The following is a 9,946-nucleotide window of genomic DNA, read 5'->3' as shown; positions in this document are numbered from 1 at the left end:
ATATACATAGCTTTATTAAAAATCAAAACAAAAAATGGGGGTCAATGCGCTTCTTTTGGCACTACAGAGCATTTAGTTTGACCTTTTTGCACTGTAAATACATCTTACACATAAATCGATTTTTAAAGTTTTTACTCCAATAATTTTTGTTTAAATAAATAATGGGGACAAAAACAGTCTTATTTCATCTTAAATAGACACATTAAAATTTGTGACAACGAAGAAATTTTCAAATTACTCCGCATGTTCAATTATTTGACCTTTTTGCACTCAAACATTTTCATTTTTCTGGCATTAAAAATTTAACAAGCAAAAAAAAATCATTTGAAAGTAATGACATTTTACTGAATTTAAGAAGAATGGTTAAAAATATCTTATATATTCAGAAAAGAACATCAAAAGTGGGGGTCTGTGATGTTAATTTTTAGATATTACTAAAACAGTGCTAATTTTAAGCTTAAATAAAGGCTATTTTTTTCTTCATGTTCACAATATATTTGCTATATTTATCATATATGATGATAGAATTCATGACAGTTTATTTAATAGATAATTTAGGATCAATATAAAGCAGTCCACTGCACAAAATAACTATGTGTGCAGACTGCATGTAAAAATAGGAATCCAAACTTAGCATACTTTAAATACTTCGAAAGAGAAAAAATGATCATTTTCTTCTAAAAAAAACCTTCCGCCACAAAATATAGTTCCTCACTTAATGCTTTTAGTATGGAATTTAATCATGGAGTTTTAACTGAATATAGTTAAATTGGCGTTGTAGAATCCAAATTTATTGTAAGAATTAAAACATTATGCAGAATTTTTGAAATATAGGTTAAGATAAAAATTTGCTCAAAAACTCAGAAGCGAACCTCGTTAAGTTAACGTTATCAAAGACTTTTATCGTAGAGAGTTTGGAGAAATTCTGAGACTATGCGTGCCACAGCTCCTATATAAAAGTTCAAGTCATTACAGAGAATGGCTCTTAATGATGCTACTGGGCATTTGTTTTCATTTGTAGCATACATTCTTTTATCTTGACATCCTTCTTCATTCGACAACCCTCCTTGTATTGATTTTTGCTTTGTTTCGTGGGAAAGAACAACATATTCGCGGTCGTGTTCATCCCTTAGAAATTCAAAAGAATTTGGTTTAAGTTGTTCGTGAAACTCAAGTCCGCGAGTAACGTAATGGATTGCGAGATCATACCATACGCGATAACGCAGAATTATGGGGTTATCATGTGAGTGCAAGTATTCTCTGATTTTGCTCAAATCCTTGGGGGTGATGATGTCCTTATGTTTAGTTGGTCTTGAAAGTCCGCTCCTGATATTCTGTTTTAGTTTTCCATCCAAAGTATTAATTGCGTATTTAAATTCTTTGTCTTTTGCAATGTTTATATATCTTCCTAAATCATTAAGGTGCCTATTAATTGCTGCTTTGATATTTTTCATAGTATTTTTGTGATATTCCTTAAATCCTACTGTTTAATATTTTTCGTAGTATTTTTGTGATATTCGTTAAATCCTACCGTTGGACATTTTGTAAATTTAGGTTGTGCCTCTGCATAAAATTTGCACAGTTTTGTGTTCAGCTCGACAGGATTAATTGTCCTCTCCAAAAGTTTCTGAACTCCATTCTTTAAACAAAATGAAGGTGTTTAAAAAAATAAAGGTGTAGAACTCCTTTCATAGGGTACCCACATTCGCCAATAAAATACTTTTAAACAGGGTTCGACACTAACATTAGTCCGTTAGTCTCAGACTAATACATTTTCATTTGGACTAATAAAAATATGTGGCTAATTAGTTCGAACGGACCAATGAAAATTTCTGAAAAACAATATGAATAAATTACCGATGTCCGATTTTCGACAACTTTAACTCGAAAACCCTGCGTGTATCTTTAGATTTCTAGCTTTTGGGGGGTAGTTACGCAAAGCCAGGTCAATTCAGCGCTTAATTTTCCCGACTGATCGATATGAAGTATCAAGTTTTAGCGATAATGATTTAGTATGACACTTTTAAGAAAGATGTTGGACGTTTTGGATGTAATATAAAGACAAAACAACAACAACAAACAACAACAACAAAAAACGATTGTACTTGCTGATTGCGAGATTTCAATGAATCTGTGGAATAATATATCCCACGGAAATACTATGTTTATTTCAAAAAATAATATGCATATTAATTGTCACGTTAAATTAATGTTATAAACATTGATGTTTCTTTTTTTTTTGACGGACTAATAAAATCGCGTGCGGACTAGTAAAAGTAATGAAGCACTAGTCCGGCTGGACTAAAGCCTTAAAAAGTTAGTGTTGAACCCTGTTTTAAATCAAATGATCTATAACTTTACTTTCTATTCATAACTACTCACATATAAACAATCTACGTTACTACCACAGTTCTTTCCGAAATTCCGTATACTTCCCGAGATATGCTGAAATCATACCCTAAAATTGACCTTATTTTTTTACTCGACATTAGCTTGGGCCTCTGAATAGCATCCTCAAAATGTCAAGGTTTTGTGATTTCGGAACTCCACACAAACCCTTGACATAAGTCGCTGTTTAAAAGTTGGGTTTGTGGTTACACATGACGTAATGGGTAATTATAAACTAACCAATGAAAATTCATTTTTCAAATCCGTCGTTTGCAAATGGCCCAACTCCAGAGCATATCTTTTGTGATTGTTAGGAGGACGATCTTCCAAAAATTAATCCCCGATGTTTCATTTAATGTAGCTAGTCACAAATCCTACAATATCGACACTTTCCATTTGAAAGACGAGTCATATTTGTTTACAACACTTACCTACAATAAAAGCTGTTTTCTGATTGGTTCCAGTCCGAGACCAAGAATAAATGAAATAGTAGCTTTCTAGCCCAACTTTTAAATAGCGACTTGTGTCAAGGGTTTGCGTGGAATTCCGAAATCACAAAACTTTGACATTGTGAGGATGCTGAATAGTTGCACTAATTGTAAAGCGGGAACGACGGGACGAATTCATCCCGGAAATTTATCTGATTTGATCATATGGTCTTACTAAGTTACCAACAACATTTTAGCGGAATCAAAAGGTATATTATACATTCCGGGAAAATTTCGTTCAATCATATTGCTTTTTACATTAATAAACAACATGTCTGGGAAGTTGTTGAAGCAAACGTTTCCTAATGTTTTTTCGCGAAAGGAATTATTACTGACTTAACCTTACGATCTGCCATTCTGGAGTAAAATTTTGAAAGAGTGTGCAAATACTATGCAGCTGTTCGCTGCAGTTCAAACACCGTCTGTACACATGTGAAGTACCAGGGCCCAAGCTAATGTCAAGTAAAAAAAAAAGGAGGTCAATTTTGGAATTGATTTCACCATATCTCGGGAAGTACATGGAATTTCGGAATGAATTTTGGTAGTAATGTAAATTGATTATATATGGGTGTGACCTGTCGGCATGGGATGCTCACTCCTCCATGGCACCTGATCCCACCTCTGATGTTTTGGAGGTCCGTGTTTGCTCCGCACCTATTTTGTATGTTTAATGGACTTTTGAGCTAAAATACTGTTCGTCATCTTCATATATTTCATGAATAAATATGAATAGAAAGTAAAACTTTAGAGCATGCATTCGATTTAAAAGTATTTTATTAGCGAAAGTGGATACCCTATGTAAATAGTTCCATACCTTTATCTTTTTTATACACCCAAATTTTTTCAAAGTCGGATTTAAGCGATTCAAAGGCCTGTGGATTTTGACACCCCATTTTGTGTTGCGTTTTGTTATTCCGATTACCATGATTTATCTATGCTACAACATAAAGTTGGGGGCAACCAGCCTTTAAGTAAACATTATCAATAGTAAAAGGTAAGTGTGGGGTAGGAGGGGGGGGGGCAATATAATGCCTGAGATGATCGATAATTTCAAACAAACACGGACAACTGTATGACTTTGAATTTTCTTTTTCTTTCTTTAAATTTTCTCATCGTAACTATAAATGGTCAAAAAGTAAAATTACTTAGATAGCGTTGACATAATCGTTACGGTTTTGCATAAAAGTTTGCGCAGTTCGTTACTATTCGTTTCAAAAGTCTTGAAATGTTGACTCGGAGTTCCAGCTTTTTTCCCTAGAACTTTTTTCATAAATGTAATAAAAACTCTGCTACTATTTGTCCTATTTATTACATAGCTATTGTCACACCAGTTAATTAACATGCATATAGTTCTGATTTATTTTTTTTGTTTGTTCGAAGTTATTTATTTGTACATGCTTAATGAAAGATATGCAGTTTCAGCAAGTTACAGCCGTGCAGTTTCCGCTTCTTGTCGTTGTTTCACACCCTTTCACAAACAAACTGAAACACTTTTAAACAATTTAGATCGTTTGCTTTGCCACCCCTCATAAGGACGACGCAGTGCTGATTATCCCCATTTGGTTGTTTATATCCCCACTCAGGAAACTCCATCCTTCTCCTGCTGTGGTTCCACAGATATTTACCGGGAGAAGTAAGGTCTGATGCTCCTATCCAAACAGAACAACTCAGAATTTCGGGCACTGATCCTCAACTGCAATTTAATGACAAGTTGAAGTGAATCATGTTTTATAAGTATGATTAAGATTTTTAGATATACATTAGTTTAATATTGCAGTACTGTACTTTATTTTGATAAACATAGATCTATTTGTCAGCCATTTTGGTGAGTAGGTTATCGAACACTTGAAACTTATATGAAGAAATATATATTAATAGATATATTGATTATTTAATTGTTTATTTCAATGCAGTATGTTTGTTTAAAATCATTTGTACTCAACAAAAATGTGTTTGAGAAAAATACACAAGATGAAACTCTACCATTTAGTTAACTGAAAGGTGACTGAATGTTTACTGAAAGGTGACTGAATGGCAGAGGTTTCAGTCACGGTAGTTCATTTGGTAGAGCGCTTGCTTTGTGATCGGAAGATCATGGGTTCGAGTTCCGGCTGCGACTTACCAAAATAGGTAGCAACTGTTCCTTCGCCAAGCACTCGGCACTTTGAAGTGAAAATTGCGGGTCCTTAGGATGAGACCTTAAAAACCGAGGCCCCTTGTCACGACAGACATTGGCACGATAAAGATTCTTCATTGCTCAAAGGCCCTGAGTGCCATATAGTAAAGTCTATATTTGAAGCCCTTAACCGGTATGTGGTGACGTCTCTATAATTCTCGATCGGAAAGTAAAACTGCATTCAATCAATCAGTTGACTGAATGGTGTAGGTTCACCCTGTTATAGCTATATTATTGTGAACAATTATAGGGTTAGAATAACGACGAAGTTATACAGAATTTGATAAAATCTCACCACCTGACCAGCACGAGGAAGGAGAAAGGAATTTAAGAGCCATTTTGTTTCTGCATCGGAATTTATTTCTACCAGGTACGAACCCATACTTTTGCAGCGATCCTAAAAAAAAGGGGGGGGGGAGAAACGGTTTTGATTAAAACATTCAAGTATAATTCGTTTTTAATCAAAATTGTCAAATTATAAACAACTGTCTTTTGTTAAATTTATGCTTACTGTAAAGCACGTGGGAAGATCGATGTTGACAATAATTATAGACCATTTGTCCCCTTTCGAGAGTGATTAAGTTCCTCAAGTTGTTTTTGTCAATTAAATATTGATTAAAAGTGCAGTGCATTTGGAAAAATTAATTTTTAATGAAAAGGATGACTGCACTTAAGGACATGCGGAATTTTCGACAAAATAAACTTTCAAAACAAGCATTTTTCTTTTCATTGCATGAATGGTCAACATCCAATCTACAACTTTATGTAATTATGTTTAATAAAAGTGTGTATTTACGAAGTCTGAATCTATTTTCAAAGGCAGGGGTCATCACAATTTCTTGAATCTCCGTTCGATAATGAGGGCGCCCACTTTTTTACTGACTTTATACATAGTCAGAGCATGTTTGTCTATTGTTCAACGTTTAACAGTACTTGTATATTTGCATAAATGTCAAAAAGAGAATAGTAAATAGACAAACATGCGCTCATGGTAAAAAGAGAAGATAAAAAACTGCTTCTTACATTCGCTCTTCGTGTTGTAACCAAGGATTGTGAGATTTTGAATATTATAATTCACCACGTGATTCCGTACCTCAGGTAACTTTGTGAATACTACATTCCGTCACGTGACTTGTAAGGTAGCATGTTTTGTGCTAACTAGGTCATTGTGTTCGAACACGTTAAGTCATCTAGCATTGAATATGAAATCTGTTTTAATTACATTGACGTGCTCATATTGTTAATTTCGTTTTGAAACCTTTTGTGCCATACAGAATAGAGAGGGAGATTGGAAAGAGTGATCACGTTCGCTTTTCCAAACATGTCATTGTTATTTATCAAGTCTAATTTTAGACCAATTCTTACAATGTTAGCTCCATCTCTCATGCATATCTAATGTTCAATCAGGGGCAGGTAGGTGTAAATTCACTATATTTGGAAAGCAGTAAGGACAAAAAACATTGAATCTAAAATCATTATAAGATATAAATGTGGTTCCAAATTGACAATATTCTTTCGTAAACATACAAAAGTGAGATAAGGTTTAGATATAAAAGCAACAGAAGCAACCGAAAAAGACCCCAAAAACAGGCGTTAAGTGCCGTTATTCTTTCTCATTTTCTCAAGTACGTCAAGATATTCTAGAAAAGATCTTAGTTAACAAAGATTTAAAGTAATTACATGTAAATATGAAACATCGAAAACTGAATCACCATCAGGAAACATGTATTTTCATGACGACATCTGCAAATGTGTAGCATGAAGCTATATTTTCATTATATTGGCTTTTGCACTTTCTTTTAAATATACAATGTTCTTTCCAATGTTGCTTTCACTTTAAAATTCTTGGGGGCAAAGATATTTTTTATGGAATAAGAAGTTGTAGATCTCTTTTTTAATATTTTCAGAATCGAATTAATTTGGCAAATTGAAGAAATATATCTTTTGGCATGGCAGTATTTTTACAGTATAGGAAAATATGCAAAATGTCCTTTTGAAGAATTTTTATTTTGAAACAAGCTGATGTCATACCACGGCATCCTCCCAAGTTGCATTTGTTTCACTGACGAAATAGCAATGGTCACCGAATGGCTTCCCTTCATCTTCACAGACTGAAAGTACAAATGTATGTAATGTTGAGGTACATATTTCACCTTTGAAGACAACATTCAAATACTGGAGGAGTTCCATCAGTGGGCATTTATAGTTTATTTTCTTTGTAAATATCATTGTAACGATTTGATTTCTGGTTGTTTGTTTGTTTGTTGTTTAACGTTGCTGTCGAGAATTATTCACTCATTTGGAGACGCCACCACTTTCCGGTGGAGGGCTGAAAATTTTTACTATACTCGGCACTTAGGGCCATTGAGCAGTGAGGGATCTTTTTCGTGCCAACACCTACTGCGACACTGGACCTCGGTATATACGGTCTCATCTGAAGGACCGTTCTCCACGTCCCATTGTGGGATTCGAACCCGCGACGCAAGGATCTACACTCTAGGGCAAACGCTCTAACCACTGCGCTACTCGGGCAACATCTTCTGGCCGTAAAGAGAGGTAAGTTTTGAAAGTCTCATACCCCTCTCTCGTCGACTAAATTGGGACTATGTACAGGGTATGCTTTAATGATAAATCAGTGTCTGACCCCTTGATCAAATTTCAACTCCGGCCATAGTCGTAGGATTTCAACATGAAACTATCAATATTGGTTGACTTTGACACATTTCTTCAAATAACATGTACAGGTTTGAGTAAATACAAGTGTAGTGTGGGACATATCTTTTTCATTACATACTCCAGCAGATTAACTTTTTAATTCTGAGTTGTAGAAATAAAAATGCACTGCAACTGAAATTCGATATCCATTGTCCAGTCGTTGAACACCTAAGAAGGCCCGATCCAAACTGCTTAAAGGCTCCAAGACATTTTGGTTTCATTTCTCTCCTACTTCCAGTGGCATCCCATCGATCTACACTGTCTAAATCAGCGCCTTGTATTGCGGGGACTCCACAATCTGATAGAAAAATATATTCTATCTTTACAGTAACCTGTAAGCAGCTACAATACCAACTGTAAGACGCAGATCAAAACCATCCTACAACATAATCATGTATTACACTAACTTAAACTTGGTACGATTTAGGTCAAGAAAAGTTGGGACACGGACGTTGATGACGAATGAGTTTGGAACAAATAGAAATCCCTGGGTATCAATAAACTTTGCGGAAAAAGGACTATGCATTGCAGTTGTTTTTGTTCTTCTTTATTCATAGATGCTGCATATCATAACTGTTTATAATTAGCTCAACATTGATTAGCTTCTATCATCCTTGTAATATTTATTTTAATTTAAAAATGGGTCGTTGTTGATGAATGTCCCTCCCCTAGTCTAGGAATAGAGTTTTGAAAGAATTTCAAAGAAATTTTATTTTATAAACCATGGAAAACCCGTTCATTCAAATCAGATTTTCTTGGTGTAGTTTACAAGTTGGAAGTCGGTACTAAACTTTACAAAATAAAGTGTGAAAAGAACTTCACGGATATTAGTATCTGTAATCATGGCAAATTAAAATCGAAAAAGAGATTTCTGTATCTTATTGTGGTCTGTTTGTGTATTAGGCAGTATTAAAAAAATATGTATATTGAGACCAGTTTTCATTTTTAAGAATTTCACGGATGTCTTTAATTTACATAACCATGACATATTTGAGTGGAAAAATAGTTATGTATATTAAAGTGATTTGCATGTGTACAAAGTTTTATTGAGATCAGACCAAAAGTGTACATTGGATAGCATTGCGAATAAATTTATCAGAAAGTGTTATTTAGTATATTTCAAAATCAGAAACCTAACAAAAGACTTAGGTATCTTAAAGTTCGAACTTTTACTTTTGAAGAACTCACAGATATTTGCATTTTTAATAAAAACGCAATCTTAAGCATCACCGATTTGAAAGAAAGGAAAACAGGTTAAAAGCTGTAGGAGGGTTAGCATTTTGTGCAGTCGGGAGAGCTTAACATCCCATTTGCTCTTATCTTTAATCGATAGAGTATATGAAATTCTTTATGAACATGGAACTTTTTACATTTAAATGGAATGGCGCTTAACTCTAATAAGATACTTTTGAACTGCCGTTTTCAATAATTATTTTGTCTATTAGCATAAATATTTTTAAAAAATCAATTTTGACGTTAAAGAGAAAACTCGTAAAGTTTAATCTTCAGTCAATGACACACCTGAGAGCTGGCATACGTATTTTCCAAAAGGAAGAGAAGTACACTTGTGGCTTATACTGCAGCTAGATTTTGAACAACCTTCTACAAGCTCCTGGCGAAAGAAAAAAAGAAGAAGAAATAAACACATACCGGATGTATCAACATTAAATATTGAAAAAGCAATTTTAAAGGCATACTTAATATAACATCAAATGACGAAGGTTGTCGCGTTAAATATCAAATACTGCTTTATTAAAATCCTTTCAATTTTAGTACTAAAATAATTTTGTTTTTGAAGATGGTTTGTTGCAACCACTGTTGGAATGGTTATTTTGATAGCGGTTGAGAATGCATTTCAAATCCAAAATCAGTTTGCAATCATTATTGAAATAATGTTCACTACTGAAATACTCATTTTAAAAGTGGTTGAGAATGCATTTTAAAACCAAACCCAGGTTGTAACAACTATTGAAATAACCTTCAATATTCAGTCATTATGTTATTTCATTAGTCGCTAAAAATGCATTTTGAAGCAAAACACCAGGCCCCGAGGTTATAAAACTTTTACCGTACTCATACTCCAACTCAAACTCCAAACTCCGAGTATGAACTCCGCTGAGTACATTTCTAAATTCGAGATTATAAAACACTTGAAGTACGTTCACCTCTGAATCAAACT

This window comes from Saccostrea echinata, unplaced genomic scaffold (assembly GCF_033153115.1).
Source record: "Saccostrea echinata isolate AGI-Se365-2 ecotype Australia unplaced genomic scaffold, CSIRO_AGI_Sech_v1 ptg000061l, whole genome shotgun sequence".
Taxonomy (NCBI): Eukaryota; Metazoa; Mollusca; class Bivalvia; order Ostreida; family Ostreidae; genus Saccostrea; species Saccostrea echinata.
Note: the sequence above shows the minus strand (reverse complement) of the source record.